This window comes from Ochlerotatus camptorhynchus, unplaced genomic scaffold (genome assembly GCF_037179485.1).
Source record: "Ochlerotatus camptorhynchus isolate MF236.1 unplaced genomic scaffold, CSIRO-AGI_Acam_v1.1 ptg000063l, whole genome shotgun sequence".
Classification (NCBI taxonomy): Eukaryota; Metazoa; Arthropoda; class Insecta; order Diptera; family Culicidae; genus Ochlerotatus; species Ochlerotatus camptorhynchus.
Window position 1 is genome coordinate 1,268,249 of NW_027040553.1, and position 14,785 is coordinate 1,283,033.

General features: G+C 39.4%; 1 protein-coding gene across 5 annotated transcripts in view; it reads right to left on the reverse strand.

Moving 5' to 3' along the window:
- cher (filamin-A) overlaps window positions 1-14,785 on the reverse strand; it is a 313,136-nt gene that overhangs the window by 284,837 nt on the left and 13,514 nt on the right. For 2 of the 5 annotated variants that reach the window (XM_065216458.1, XM_065216457.1), the window contains exon 1: window positions 579-996. The exons of 1 other annotated variant lie outside the window; for it this stretch is intronic. The gene's annotated coding sequence lies outside the window, so the exon portion shown is untranslated. Of the gene's footprint in view, window positions 1-578; window positions 997-14,785 lie in introns of those variants that run through there. 2 more of the 5 variants (XM_065216460.1, XM_065216461.1) reach the window with 2 other exon arrangements.

A 14,785-nucleotide genomic window follows, 5' to 3' on the forward strand; every position in this document is an offset into this window, starting at 1 on the left:
AGAACGATTCCTCACGTGAATCTGATCAAGATCCACAGCAATTGGAAGGATGATCTGTCATGTAAGTAATATTTTTAAACAAATGATTCCAACGAAACTTAATAGTCATGCAAGGCACATAAACCGCAATCCCTTTTCTTGCCAACGGCAAGCCTCGCGCATCCCACCACGATGACGCCATTTGTAGGACAGGTACCGGATCATAAAAAAAAAGCAATCATGATTCACGTCCCGATCGCTGACAATCGCACTTGATTCACGCGATGGCCGGTCCCTACCAACTTTACCCATCCTCACGGTCATCATCGCGCACCGCAGAGGTTCACCCCGAAGGAGTTAGCAGCGCATTAGTAAGCAAAATCCTCGTCAAGCTGCAAAGCCAGTCTAAACTAGAATCATTGTATGCTAAAGCACGAATCACACACTGCGCGTTCTTCACTATTAAATTTTAGCAGCCACAATAAAAAAAATAAGCCAAGCAAAAAACTAGCCAAAGCCACCGAATTACCAAAAGTCACACAATCATTCTCACACTTGCGGGCTAATTCGAACTAGGGTAGCTTCCTGTCTTTCTTCACCTTTTTCACTGCCACCAAACTGTTGCTTCTGCTTCTGCTGTTGTTGTTGTTGTTGTTGATCCTTTGACCGAAGACACTGCTCAGTTGACTGAGGACACTGGCCCGGCTTTTCAAAATATTTTGATCGCACAGCTCGGACGGGCCCAAACTGCGAGGGTTAAAATACCGACTGTCAACCGAGGAGCAATTGCTATTGTTATTGTTGTTGTTGCTGTTGTTAGAGGAGATACTGCGACGAACGTCTCGACTTGAACGCGGTCCGGTTTCAACTGACGACGACGACAATGATGATGACGACGGCGAAGAATCGCAGCCACCACTACCGTTGCTCGCCGCACCAATACTGCTGATGAGGCTTTGGGCTCTGCTGCCGCCCTTGTCGTGGCGGGCTCCATCACCACCGCCGCCACCACCGACGGAATTTATGCTCGATCGTCCATACATGGCTATCAACGGCGAGACTCAGTCCAACCACGCCGCAGAGCGAGAGTTTTGTTTACTCTTTCTCTCTCTCTCTCCCGCTCCCCCAGCCGGCTTCAAAAAAACGCCACTTGTTGATCGATCGTTCACCGCACCAACACTTGCTCGTCTTTGATCACGTCTTGATCGTCATCCGAAAATTACCCCCCTAAACACTGTCCTTCTGCTGTTCGGAGCAAGCGAATCACAACACCAATACCATCACAGTCGCCGCGGGATGATCTTCTTCGAAGTTTACTTTCTTCTCAACACACAAACGCCTTGTGCAATGTCAATTATTTGCTGAAATCAAAGTAGGCGCAAATGAAAGTCTTTCATGCCACGAGGCAGCGTCTTCAAGCGCATTCAGCAGGCACTTCAAAGTAAGCTACCAATTAGTACCGCTTAAGCTTGTTAACTTATTCTCTCTGTTGAGCTATAATAATCGAATTATTATTATGAAATTGCCGGTCCGGTGCTACTTCTGGTCCATTTCCGCGCCCGCACCTCTTCTCCACTTTTGACAATGCGACTCGAGAGATTCTCGGAGAGAGTGTGAGAGGGAGAATGATCTGTTTTGATCCAAGAGTACTGATGCGTATGTGTGTATGCGAGTGTATGTGCTTTGGATTGTTTGCTGGGGTGGCTTGTGAAAAGATGCAGTCCTCTCTCTCTCACTCGTGGCACCTTGACATTGAACTGGGAGAGGATTAAGGCATATTCTCTCTCAGCGTGATCAATTCTGCTAGCCAGCAGTAGTTGGCAGATGTAGCAAACGCCACAAAGTAGGCAACAAGTAAGAAGGGATTGAAGAGCTTTGATTGGCGATCCAACTTGGAATCACTGTATGTACGTACACACATAGAAATTATTATTTTTACACGAGACGTAATTCAGCTTTCACGTAAACCATAGAACGTAAACAAACATGGCATGTAAAATTAAGTGTCCTGAAACTGAAACATATGCAACTCGACGAAAAGTGCGTTTGATTGAATTGATTTTCTCGTCCTTTTCAACTGATTATTATGTCAAAAGGGCCGCTTACATGTGTCGGTCTCAGGGTACTGAAATTTACGTGTCTTTTTCGCAGTGTGTATACACATACATAGGTATTGTCGTTACAGATGAAAACTGGAAAAATCCATTAGCGAAAATCGATTTTACTCTCGTTCGGTACGTTGCTCTAAGTGTGATGGAAATTACATTTTAAACTTGCGAGCTTTTTCTACTCAAATGCACTATTCAATTGACTGTATCTCAGAAACCTTAAGCTCAATGATCTTGACATTTGGTGACTTTTCCTAACTTTTGAAGTTGAAACTTCTGGTAAAGGTGTCTCCTAAAAATTGAAAATGGATTCTCGCCTTCTGAGTCTTTTTAGACCCAAGATTTTTTTTTGCTATAAAATGAACATTTTTAACATAGATTCTTAATCAACCTTCACGAATGGCAAGAAACATGCTCGATTTTGCCATTCCAGGAATCTGGATGCAATTTGGTCATTATGACCACACGGAACCGGCTATAATCCGGAGTAAATCCGAACATTATATGACGATATAGGGGCCACCCAACAAACAATTGAGAGCTCTTATAAAACACCTGAGTTGATCAAACGTTGAATAATAGCTTCCAGAGTTGAACAAGAATGTAGTTGTATTGCCTTTTTGGTTAAACGCTTCAAAAGCTGCTTGGAGCACTCTTAAATGATTGTTTACGTTCGGTTTACCTATTTGCTTTATAAGACCTACGATAACTTTTATAGCACCTTAGTTAAACTGATTCACAAGAACTATACAGAACGTGGAATAAACGCATCAAAACAAACCATTGGGAGCTCTTATACAACACCTGAGTTGATCAAACGTTGAATAATAGCTTCCAGAGTTGAACAAGAATGTAGTTGTATTGCCTTTTTGGTTAAACGCTTCAAAAGCTGCTTGGAGCACTCTTAAATGATTGTTTACGTTAGGTTTACCTATTTGCTTTATAAGACCTACGATAACTTTTATAGCACCTTAGTTAAACTGATTCACAAGAGCTATACAGAACGTGGAATAAACGCATCAAAACAAACCATTGGGAGCTCTTATACAACACCTGAGTTGATCAACGTTGAATAATAGCTTCCAGAGTTGTACAAGAATGTAGTTGTATTGCCATTTGGTTAAAAGCTTCAAAAACTGCTTGGAGCACTCTTAAATGATTGTTTACATACGGTTAAACTGTTTGACAGGAGCCATATAGGATGTGGAATAAACGCATCAAAACAAACCATTGGGAGCTCTTATAAAACACCTGAGTTGATCAAACGTTGAATAATAGCTTCCAGAGTTGAACAAGAATGTAGTTGTATTGCCATTTGGTTAAACGCTTCAAAAGCTGCTTGGAGCACTCTTAAATGATTGTTTACGTTCGGTTTACCTATTTGCTTTATAAGACCTACGATAACTTTTATAGCACCTTAGTTAAACTGATTCACAAGAACTATACAGAACGTGGAATAAACGCATCAAAACAAACCATTGGGAGCTCTTATACAACACCTGAGTTGATCAAACGTTGAATAATAGCTTCCAGAGTTGAACAAGAATGTAGTTGTATTGCCTTTTTGGTTAGAAGCTTCAAAAGCTGCTTGGAGCACTCTTAAATGATTGTTTACGTTCGACCAACCACAATTTTGTTGCTAAAAATAGCACAAGTGATAGGCACGTTTATATGACCATAAGGCAATGATTATTCGACTGCAAGAGAAGTCACTCAAGATGAGCTTCATATACTTCTCTCATATGATCAAAATATGTATTCAAGAATAGAGCAGATGGAAACAGAAGCGGCTGGCAATCCGGGATCATGAGTTCGAATCTTGCTTCGAGAAACCCTCGGTGGAGTAAAGGTAAATTATATATATATAGGTGTTTATTAATAAATGCAAACATTAATTTAAGACATATATCATATAATCAACGATAACATTTCTAGATAAATTCTCTCAACTAATTATTAGAGAGATTAATTGAAAGAATATCAATCAAAGATTAAACCGATGCTAGTTACTACTTCCTCCATGATCACAGAATGTGAATTATGGCATAATTACATAGTTTTTCAATGTGCACAAATAAATTAAATTAATAAAAACTGTACAAGCAATTATTTTGGCGTACCACGACAATTGTTAAATTAATTTTAATCTGTGAATATTGTGAGTACTTACACAATGGTTATTAAGGAGTCATTGAAAAGTGCTGTAAACTCTTTTCACCGCTTGCTGTACAATGATTATTTAAGAGTCATAAAAGAGTGCAACAAACGCCTTTCAGGTTCACTCTCTACTAAATTTCAAAGCAGCTGTCAAGAAGTGTCTACAAACGTTGTATAAGAGCTTTCACCAAAATAATAAAGCTTGAGTTTAAATATGTATCTATAAACGTTGTATAAAAGTTGCTTCTACTCCTATACCACGTATACATATAATGCTGTAGTTGAACAGGTTCTCCAAACCAGTGTAAACAAGAGTTTTACAGAAGTTGTAATAAACAAATTGTACAGTTATTATTCAGCATGCAGTTGAATAAAATCACAATGGAAGCGTTTCTTCAACAAGAAATTGATTTTGGGCAAACGTTTTACTGAATACGTTAGACAACACCTTTGTGTTGCAGTTGTATAGGTTCTCCAAACGAGTGTAAACAAGGGTTTTATAAAAGTTGTGGTGAACACATTGTGCAATTATTATTCAACATGCAGCTGAACAAAATCAAAACGAAAGCGTTTCTTCAACTGGAAATTGTTACTTGGGCATACTGGTCCTGCGGAAGATCAGGATCATTCGTAGAGGTGGTCAAATTATGAAACTCATTCTAAAGCTCCGCGATTTTCTGTACAGTGTGCGACCAGCATTTGGACTTACCATGGCCACATTTCGGTCCTTAGGAAGATCTGAAACATCCTTAAAAGTGATCAAACTCGTTTTACAGTTCTACGATTTTTTTTAAACGGTTCCTATTGTGTTTGAAAAGTTGTTTACGACGTGCAACCAGCATTTGGGCTTCCCATGGATAGCTACCCAAGGGGTAAGTCACTCAACACACTTAATAGGTGGTATTTTTTCTCAGTGTGTCCCAAGTGTGCCACAGCTGTGCCAGTAGTGCCGATCGTTGAGCCGACTGTATTTTTTTTAGTGAATAGTGAATATTTGGGTATGCTTGGCAATCCGGTATTTCTGACAGTTCGAATGTTTTGAAACGGATTCGAAGCAGCACGAGACTGGAATTGCTATGAAACTTTCAATTTCAACTGCTTGCTGGGGAGGACAATAGTAGCTTGAAGAATAACAACGTGAAAAACTCGGCAAGGGAAACCACTGCCAGGGAGCCAGGATGGTTGGACACTACCACATTGTTGCTTCGAGGACGAGGAAATGCGTAGAGAACGATGAAAAGCGATTGTGTGGGAAGTTTGAACGGCTCCCATAATCATAAATTTCGTTTGTGATAAAAGAAATAACCAAAGATGCCCCCATGGGAAAGTGATCGACGTATCGGATTGTACCCCTACCAAATCAAATAAAACGATACAAAGAATACTGTGTATATCTTGGCCTTGATCTTGGCTTTAATGTGAAAATGTTCCTGAACGAATCCAATTCATTTGTTTGAGACACCTTTTTGATTTTAAACATCAACCGGAATGTAAACAATGGTAGTAATATAGCAGTGTTGCTAGTTTTTTTTTTTAAATATCATTTAAATTTCTGATCATGGGTGCCACTTAGTGTGCTAATATTGTGTCAAATCTGTTTTCAGCACACTGTGCCGAGTGACCAATCCCTTGTAGCCACCCGAATGATCCGGAAACTCGTCTTGAACATCCGTAAAAATTACCATTTCATGAAACTTTTTTCATAAATGTACCTGCCTGTGCTTCAAAAAGCTATTTACGAAGTGCAATTGGACCTCCCATGACCATATTCCAGCCCCTGGAAGATTCGGAACATCCATAAACAATATCAATTTGATAAACTCGTTTTACAGTTCTACGATTTTTTTCCAAAACGGTTTCTAATGCACTTGAAAAGTTGTTTGCAAAGTACCATCAGCATGTCAGTTTCCCATGGCCACATGAAGGTCCTCCGGAAGATCTGGAATCGGTAGAAGTGATCAATTTGAAAAAACTAGTTTGACTATTCTACGATTTATTTCAAAACGGCTCCAATTATGATTGAAAAGTTGCTTATGAAGTGTAATTAGAATTTGAACCTCATGATGTTCCCCTCGTCCGGAATATCTGTGAAAAAGGGGCCATTTGATAAAAGTCGTTGTATAGCTCCGATATTTATTTTTGTTCAGAAACTTACTTCCTGTGCTTTAAAAAGTTATTTACAATATGCAACCAGCATTTGGACCTTCCATGGCTACATTCCAGTCCTTCGTCAGATCCGGAACATCCGTAAAAAGAGTCAATTTGAGAACATCTTGTTACAATTTTTATTTTTTTTTCAAAACATTTTCCATTGTGCTTTAAAAGTTTTTTTTTTACGATAAGCAATTATTATGGCCATGGTCAAATTCCAGTCCTTCGGAAGATCCAGAACATCCGCAAAAAGGTCCAATTCATGAAAATCGTTCCATAGCTTCGCAATCCGTTAATTTTTTTTTCACTGCTGTGCTTCAAAAACTATTTACAAAGTACAGAGAAGATTTTGACCTCGCATGGCAACATGATGGTCCTTCGGAAGATCCGGACATTCCATAAGAATGACCATTGCATGAAACCCTGTTTATAGCTCCGTGATTTTTTTTAATGTATTCTGCTGTGCTTCTAAAGTTGTTTACAAAGCAGATAGAATTTCGATCTATCAAAAAGCGGAACCAGGTCAATATATTTTAGACTTTTTTGAAAAGGTACTATCAATTTTTATAAACAAAACGTTGATTATTCTTTCCTCGCCAATCGAACGCAAATTACCGGCATCATCGGATAGGGAGGGAAACTTTCCTCAACCCAAAGATGGTGTTAGTTTCGTAGGCGAGCCTTGAGTCACGATAAAAGGGTTTCCAAAGTTTTGTTCGCAATAGCTGATGTGCTCTTTTCTGTTGTTGGTCGCGATTTGCTCGATTGGTTCCACTATTTGACAGCTCAATTGGTTCCCGAGATTCTATCCGCCAGACTATGAATATAGCGACTATAATTTGGGCCTCTCATGGTCGAATGCCGGTCCACTGGAAGATCTGGTATATCCGTAAAATTTACCATTTCATACGAGCATAGCTATCATTTCTAAAAGTAAACTTTTTAAATTTAAACTCAGTTGATAAGAAACTGACTTGGGAAAACTAATTTTTTTTGTTCATATATATCTAAAATTTCACCATTTCACTCTAAAAGTAGAGTGAAATGGTGAATTTTTAGATATATATGAACAAAAAAATTAGTTTTCCCAAGTCAGTTTCTTACCAAATGAGTTTAAATTTTTGAGTGACTAATCAGGACCTGATTTGGAACCGTTTGATCACTGTTTAGCAAAAATTTAATATTTTACATCAGTCTAGTGTCCACCCCTCCTTTGGTAGAATTGTAAATCTCCACAATCTGGGGTTTTCCAGATTCCAACACTTTTGCATCGTGATGCTCCAACCAGAGTCATGTTTTGCTTCAAAAGCAGGGATGCCAGGTGTATTTAGAAAAATCAGATATCTTCACCGCTACCTAGAAAATGTGCAGACGGAGGAAGGAACACCTTCTAATATTTTAGATTTTTAAATCTAAGTCTGTACAGAAGTTCAGAGATTTTGCTTACTTACTTACTTAGGTATCCTGCACACCCCTAGTGGTGCATAGGGCCAACGTGAAAGATTTATATCCTGGGCGGCTGCTCGCTTTTGCCTTGACCTGGGCTCAGGTCAGATTAAGGAAATTTGATCATGATCAGATTGTTGCCACAGGGGCACCCGCTAACGCATTTGGTGAACGGGCAACCGATCCAATCGACTGTCAAGTAGACCGCCCGTCTACATTGACAGCATAAACGTCACCAAAAAAGACGTCATCCACGTCATCAAACAGCCGATGAATCACGCGGGTGAAAAAGTGAAAAGCCTAAAATAGTTCGTTTCTTAATCTAGTTCTACTGATAAATTACGCAACGAACTAAAGGTCCATTTAGACTATCTGATTAGTTGATCTGATTCGAGCTGACTGCTCGAAAATTATGTCGGATCCAATGTTGTGCTGTGTTTACTCTTTTTCGATATGACGATTAGACTTGACGTTTGATTTGTCGAATGGGATAGGATTGTTTTCGTTCGACTTGTTGAGGCCGTTTTTATAATTGTTTTTGGTGTGAAGAAATTTATAGATAAATATTACAAGGAATGGAGAAAGATAACAAAATTGGAACGGCGTCCAGTAGCAAGTTAAATTTTTGATTAATTATAATTACTCTTTGGGTTCTAATAGTTGGTTTACCTTTTATATGCTGATACTTTAGTGTGACTGGCCGAAATAAGCTGTGATGAAGCTGATCGCGGTGTGGTCGTCCAATCTACGATTTTTTTAGAAGTTGTACGATTTTTCCAGAAGCTCTACGAACTTCCAAGAGTTTATACAAACTTTCCAGTAGTTTTAACATTTTCCCAGAAGTTCTACGAATATTTTATAAATTCTATGAACTTTCCTAAAGATCTACCAACTACTCTGAAGCTCTGCAAATTTACCATAAGTTCTAAGAATTTCTCATAAGTTCTATGAATTCCCCAGAGGCTCTACAAATTTTCAAGAAGTTCAATGAATTTTCCAGGAGTTGTTTGAATTTCTCAGAAGTTCTTTGAACTAACAAGTATTTTAACGAATTTTCCAACAGTTTCATATTTTCCCAGATGTTCTACGAATTTCTCAGAAGTTCTAATAATATCCCTGAAGTTCAAAAAGTTTTCTAGAAGTTCATAGCATTTCCCTATTTCGCGGAAAGAGTTCCTAACAAGTTGTCGGAGGAACGGCGTCTTTCCCAACCACATCATCAACACACTGAAGTGCATCTTTCCGCTTTTAGAAGAACGGAGTCCGTACACGCCACAGCTAGAAAAAGCAGTGACCCGTTTAAAGAAGTCGTTGCTGAATATTGAGATTAAACACACGTGGCATACCATCAACCAATGTCACACATATCTCGATCAGCTGGAGGGCACATTTTTGAAAAAGTTGACCCAGTCATTTCGAATGAGTTCTTCGACACGCAAGAGAGAGCGTTCAACAACATCCGTGCCAACGGATCGTGCACAAATAGTAGCAAACTGGAACGCATCCTCGAAAGATCTCGCAATGAACCTCGAGAACTTCCCACGCTCAATGAAAAGGCCATCCTCAATGCGACTTCCAAAGAGATACCAGCAGATACACTCACTTTGCTGAGTTTTGGGCCGAAGTTCACCGTACCATATACGAGAACAGCGCAATTACCGATGTTCCACATGCTTTCAGGTTTGGAGTCGATCTTGAAAACAAAACCTGAAAAACCAGTTCGTGATAGAAACCGATGTCAAATAGTCAATCTCGTACAGAATTTCCTCAATAAACCCCAGCTTCTAAACAACAACAATCCAACATTCAAATTTTGTGCATCAGCCGTAAGGACTACGCGGAAATTCGTTGCCGACAACCCAGGTCTCTGCATCATCCGATCGGACAAAGGGAATAAGACTGTGATAATGGAGTTAGAAGATTACGACCGAAAGATGAAACAACTGCTGGATGATGAAGATACGTACAAAAAGCTTAACAGGGATCCAACTGGGAGTATCGAAACCAAGAACAATAACTTCGTTAAACGTCTGAAAGATCTGGCACTCATCGATGACAAAACAACGTATAGATTGAAAAGCAGCACAGCTATCTGTCCCCGTATATACGGCCTACCTAAGGCCCACAAACCGGACCTACCTTTGAGACCAGTAGTACCGAACATAACTAGCCCCACATACGAAATTTCCAAATTCGTCAGCAATATCCTACAATCCGCCATACACATTGAGTACAACATTCGAGACTCGTTCACGTTTGCGACAGAAATTCGACAGATGAGAATCCCGGAGAATCACATTATTGTTTCGTTTGATGTTGTGTCTCTCTTTACAAATGTACCCAAGGACCTGGTGGTACAAGCGATTAAAGAAGAGTGGTCTGAAATAAAGAAACATACCAGGATCAACATATATCTGTTCCTGGAAATTGTGACATTCTGCCTGGACAACAGTTTTTTCATGTTCCGGTCTCAATACTATGCACAGAAATTCGGTACAGCCATGGGGAGCCCACTGTCGCCAATCCTGGCTGATATGGTGCTCAACAAATTGTTAGTGACAGTGATTCAAGATCTAGGATTTCCAATCCCATTCCTAAGGAAATATGTGGACGACTTCTTCTTGGTTCTACCACAGGAAAAAGTTCAGTCTACACTGGATGCCTTCAACAACTACAATGTACATCTTCAGTTCACTGTAAAAGAAGAAAACAACAGACGGCTGCCCTTCTTGGACATGACCGTTACAAGAGAAATGGACCAATCGCTATCAACTGAATGGTACAGCAAACCGATAGCCTCAGGGAGATTACTCAATAGGGTGCTTCATTCTGAAAAAAGTGATGAATTTCTGATGGGCCACCCTCCAGTTCGATTCATAGCCCCAAAATATGAACCTGTGCAAAAATTGGTAAAGATTGATGAAGGTTTAGAGGTCGCGCCAATGATTTGAAATTTGTATGGGAATTACTATGGAAGAATTTAAAAAATCGCTTATATCGCTATAACTTTGCTTCTACTTGTCCAAATGTCGAAAAAATTTAGTATGTTATTGCTATGGCAATAAACAAAAAGCCTACAGTTGCTACGCTCAGTTTTGCAGCGTATCAAGAATTATAAAAATGTGAAAAAATGGCAAAATAGGGTAAATTGACAGATGAATATGTACAAGGCAACAACGCCAATTTCATCGCAACAACAACAGGCTTGTTGATCATTGTCATGACAACCACATATTTTTTTTTCAACGTTTGGACAACTACAACCAAAGTTAGAGCAATGTAAACGAAAATCAATAATTTCCCATACTAATTCACCAAAATCTCCATACAAAATCCAAATCATTGGCGCGACCTCTAAACCTTCATCAATCTTTACCATTTTTTGCACAGGTTCATATTTTGGGGCTATGAATCGAACTGGAGGGTGGCCTATCAAAAATTCATCACTTTTTTCAAAATGAAACACCCTATTACTCAACTACTACTCTCTACATCCGATGCAGCAAAAGGTCAACGTAATCATGAACTTTACGAAACGTGTTAACAAACTAACATCGAGCCCGGATAACCAACGAGTTAAGCAGATTGTGCACTTCCATCTTCGACGAAACGACTATCCCACAACACTGATCAATCGCATCGTCAACCGTGTTATCCTTACCAATGACACTAACAACATTGGAAACAACAGTGAACCACGAAATACTCAGGAGCAACCAACACAATATGTATCTCTCCCATACGTTCCAAATCTGAGCAATTCCATCATCAGATGTCTGCAAGAGGACTATCCGTCGATCAAAATTGCCAACAGCAATATACACACTGCCAAGATGCTATATACAAACGTGAAGGATCCAGTCGAGCCGTTGCTGCAGCATAACGTCATATACAACATTTCCTGTCGAAACTGTGAGGGATGCTATATAGGTATGACTACGAACAAGCTGAAAACCCGAATAAGTGGCCACAAGTCCAATGTAAACAAACTTGAAGGCCTACTAAATTCGGGTCACACATACAATGATCGAGATAGGCAACAAAACAGCACTAATCGATCACTGTATAAAATACAAACACCGATTTGTACTGGAACAAGCCAAAATTATGGACAGATCCTTCATTGCGTCAAGATTACCAATGTTAGAATGCTTCCACATATACAATACACCACGTACCGTAAACTATAGGACAGATGTTGAAGGTATAAGTTCTATATATTCAGGAGTTCTGCATACAATAATGAAGTCGAGCCACAAAACCAAAACGAATGTCCCACATCCACCACCACCGCCACCGCCTCCACCACCTCCAATTCCACCAGCTCCACTACCACATCCCTTTACCGCAGCCCCACCAGAGTCAACCCTATCTCCAGTTTCACAACATCACAACAACCAATGAAGCCCATCACCAACAACGATTATCCCATTTTTACAAACCAATACCCAAGCAACAATAGTGAATAAGAAATAGTATCTCTCTCTCGATTTTGCTCTCCTGTATTATACCATGTATCGATGTATGTCAGAGTCCATTTTGGTGTCATAGTAGGTGGTAATATAAAAAAAACAGGTAGCAAGAAAACAACACAGAATATCCACCAACGCATCTATCTCTCCAATGCGGTAAAAGCTGTAGGTATTTTAAGCTTTCAAAAAACTAACTCTAACGTTTGCAGATATCTTGGAAGAGAACCGAGAAAAAAAGCTATGACAACCGATCGTGAAGCTTCAGACGCTGAACGAAAAACGGTACAACTTTATGTGAGTCTTTGCGAGGGGGGCGACACATCTAAATCTCAAGTTAAGATGCTCAACAAATCTCACACTAGCGAATCAATCTTCGAAAAATCTTCTTTCATTTGTCGCATCTACTTGCATCGAGCATCATCTTTTTGCAGGAAATCTTCAGAATCGTCATCAATCTTCTTTCTATCTACTCAGCGTGCGCGCAGCTAGCCACAGCAAAGCACAATCTTTTCTGCATCGTAGATAGAGTCGTCCCCCTCGAGTCTTTGTGTAAAAAAATAATGTTAGAGTTACAATGCTAAATGTTCAATGTATTAATTGTAAATAAAACTTGTAGATCCCCTGAAGAAGGCCAAGTCCCAAGGCCGAAACGTCGGACATAAAACATAGTAGCGTTTTGATTATCCGTTGGACTGAAAAGCCGTAATCCTTACAATAATTTCCCTGAAGTTCTACGAATTTTCTAGGAGTTTTAAAAATTTCTCAGAAGTTGTTCGATTTTTCTAGAGAGCTCTACGAACTTCCAAGAATTTCTACGCAACGGCGCCGGTGGTGTAGTGGTAAGCGTGATTACCTTTCACCCCAGCAGGCCTGGGTACAATCCCAGTCGGCGCCGCCGGGATGTTCTGAGGCATAACATCTCTGATCACGCCTTCCTTCGGATGGGAAGTAAAGCCGTTGGTCCCCGGTTCATGAGTTGATGGGTCGATAGGTAGGGTCCAGGTGTGGGAGCTGCCTTCCTGGCACGTCGTAGCATTGGTGCTCAGCACAGAAAACAAGATCGACGGAAAAAAAAACAAACCAAAGGAAAAAAAAGAATTTCTACAAACCTTCCAGTAGTTCTAAAGTTTTCCCAGAAGTTCTACGAATATTTAATAAGTTCTACAAACTTTCCTCAAGATTTTCCCACTACTCTGAAGTTCTACAAATTTACCATAAAATCTAAGAATTTTCCAAAAGCATCACAAACTTCCCAGTAGTTCTTAAATATTCCAAAACACTTACAGTAGTTTTACAAATTTCTCAGAAGTTTTCCGAACTAATTAAAATTTCTATAAACTTCCTAACAGCTCTAAATTTTCTCAGATGTTCTACAAATTTTCCAGAAGTTCTACGAATTTCCTTGAAGTTCTACGAGTTTATCAGAAGTTCTACATCAGATAAACTTCCCAGTAGTATTAAAAATTTTCAGAAGTTCTAAGAATTTCCAAAAGTTCTACGAATATAGCAGAAGTTCTACGAATGTCTCATAAGTTTTACGAACTTTCCTGAGGTTCTACACATTTCCCAGGAGTTCTACGATTGTCCCAGAAGCTGAACGAACATTCAAGAATTTTTACAAACATCATAACAGTTCTAAAATTTACAGAAGTTCTAAGATTTTCCCTGAAGTTTCCTGAGAATTTCCAACTTTTTGGTAAGATGTACGAAATTCCCAGAAGCTCGACGAACTGCCAAGGATTTTTACGAACTTTCTAGAAGTACTAAAATTTAAATTCTACAAATTTCGGAGAATTTCTACGGATTTTTTCAGAATTTTGCAGAAGTTCTCCGATTTTTCCAGAAGCTCTACGAATTTCCAAGAATTTCTACAAATACGTCGAAAATGGGAATAAGGGTGTTACAAGGCGGTGGAAACTAACGATTTAAAATTGACTCACTACTTCACTAGCCTATTGGTCCCCCAAGTAAATCTATAAGCGTACTCGATTCTAGTAGAAATTCTAGTACTACACTATGTTTGTTTTGATTAGCTATGAAAGTTTGACAGATAAAATGAGGGATTCGTGAATTTTCCTATTGACTTCTCGACGCAAGATCTCACTAACACAACCTTGCTAGTGTATTCGTGTAAAATCGATTTGTTTATTATTTTCAACCACGAAATCAGCTGTCAAAATGTTCGACTTGACAGCGGTTTGTTTTTTATTTTCAACCTGTAAAACGCATGTATTACTGAAACTGCTCACTAATACTAATGGTGGTAGAGAACTCTATGCTTTGAGGAGTGCATCGATTAACTTGGGACAGAAGAGAGCACCAGAGCTGAGCCAAAAATTTGAGCACGTTGCTTGGGGACCTTCTGGTCTTAGAGTAACCTCTATGGTGTTAGTGAGCTGAATTCCGTTGAGAAAAAGGTTTCAAATAGTGACATTAAGATCAACCCTATCGATCTTAATGCGAAGGTTGCCT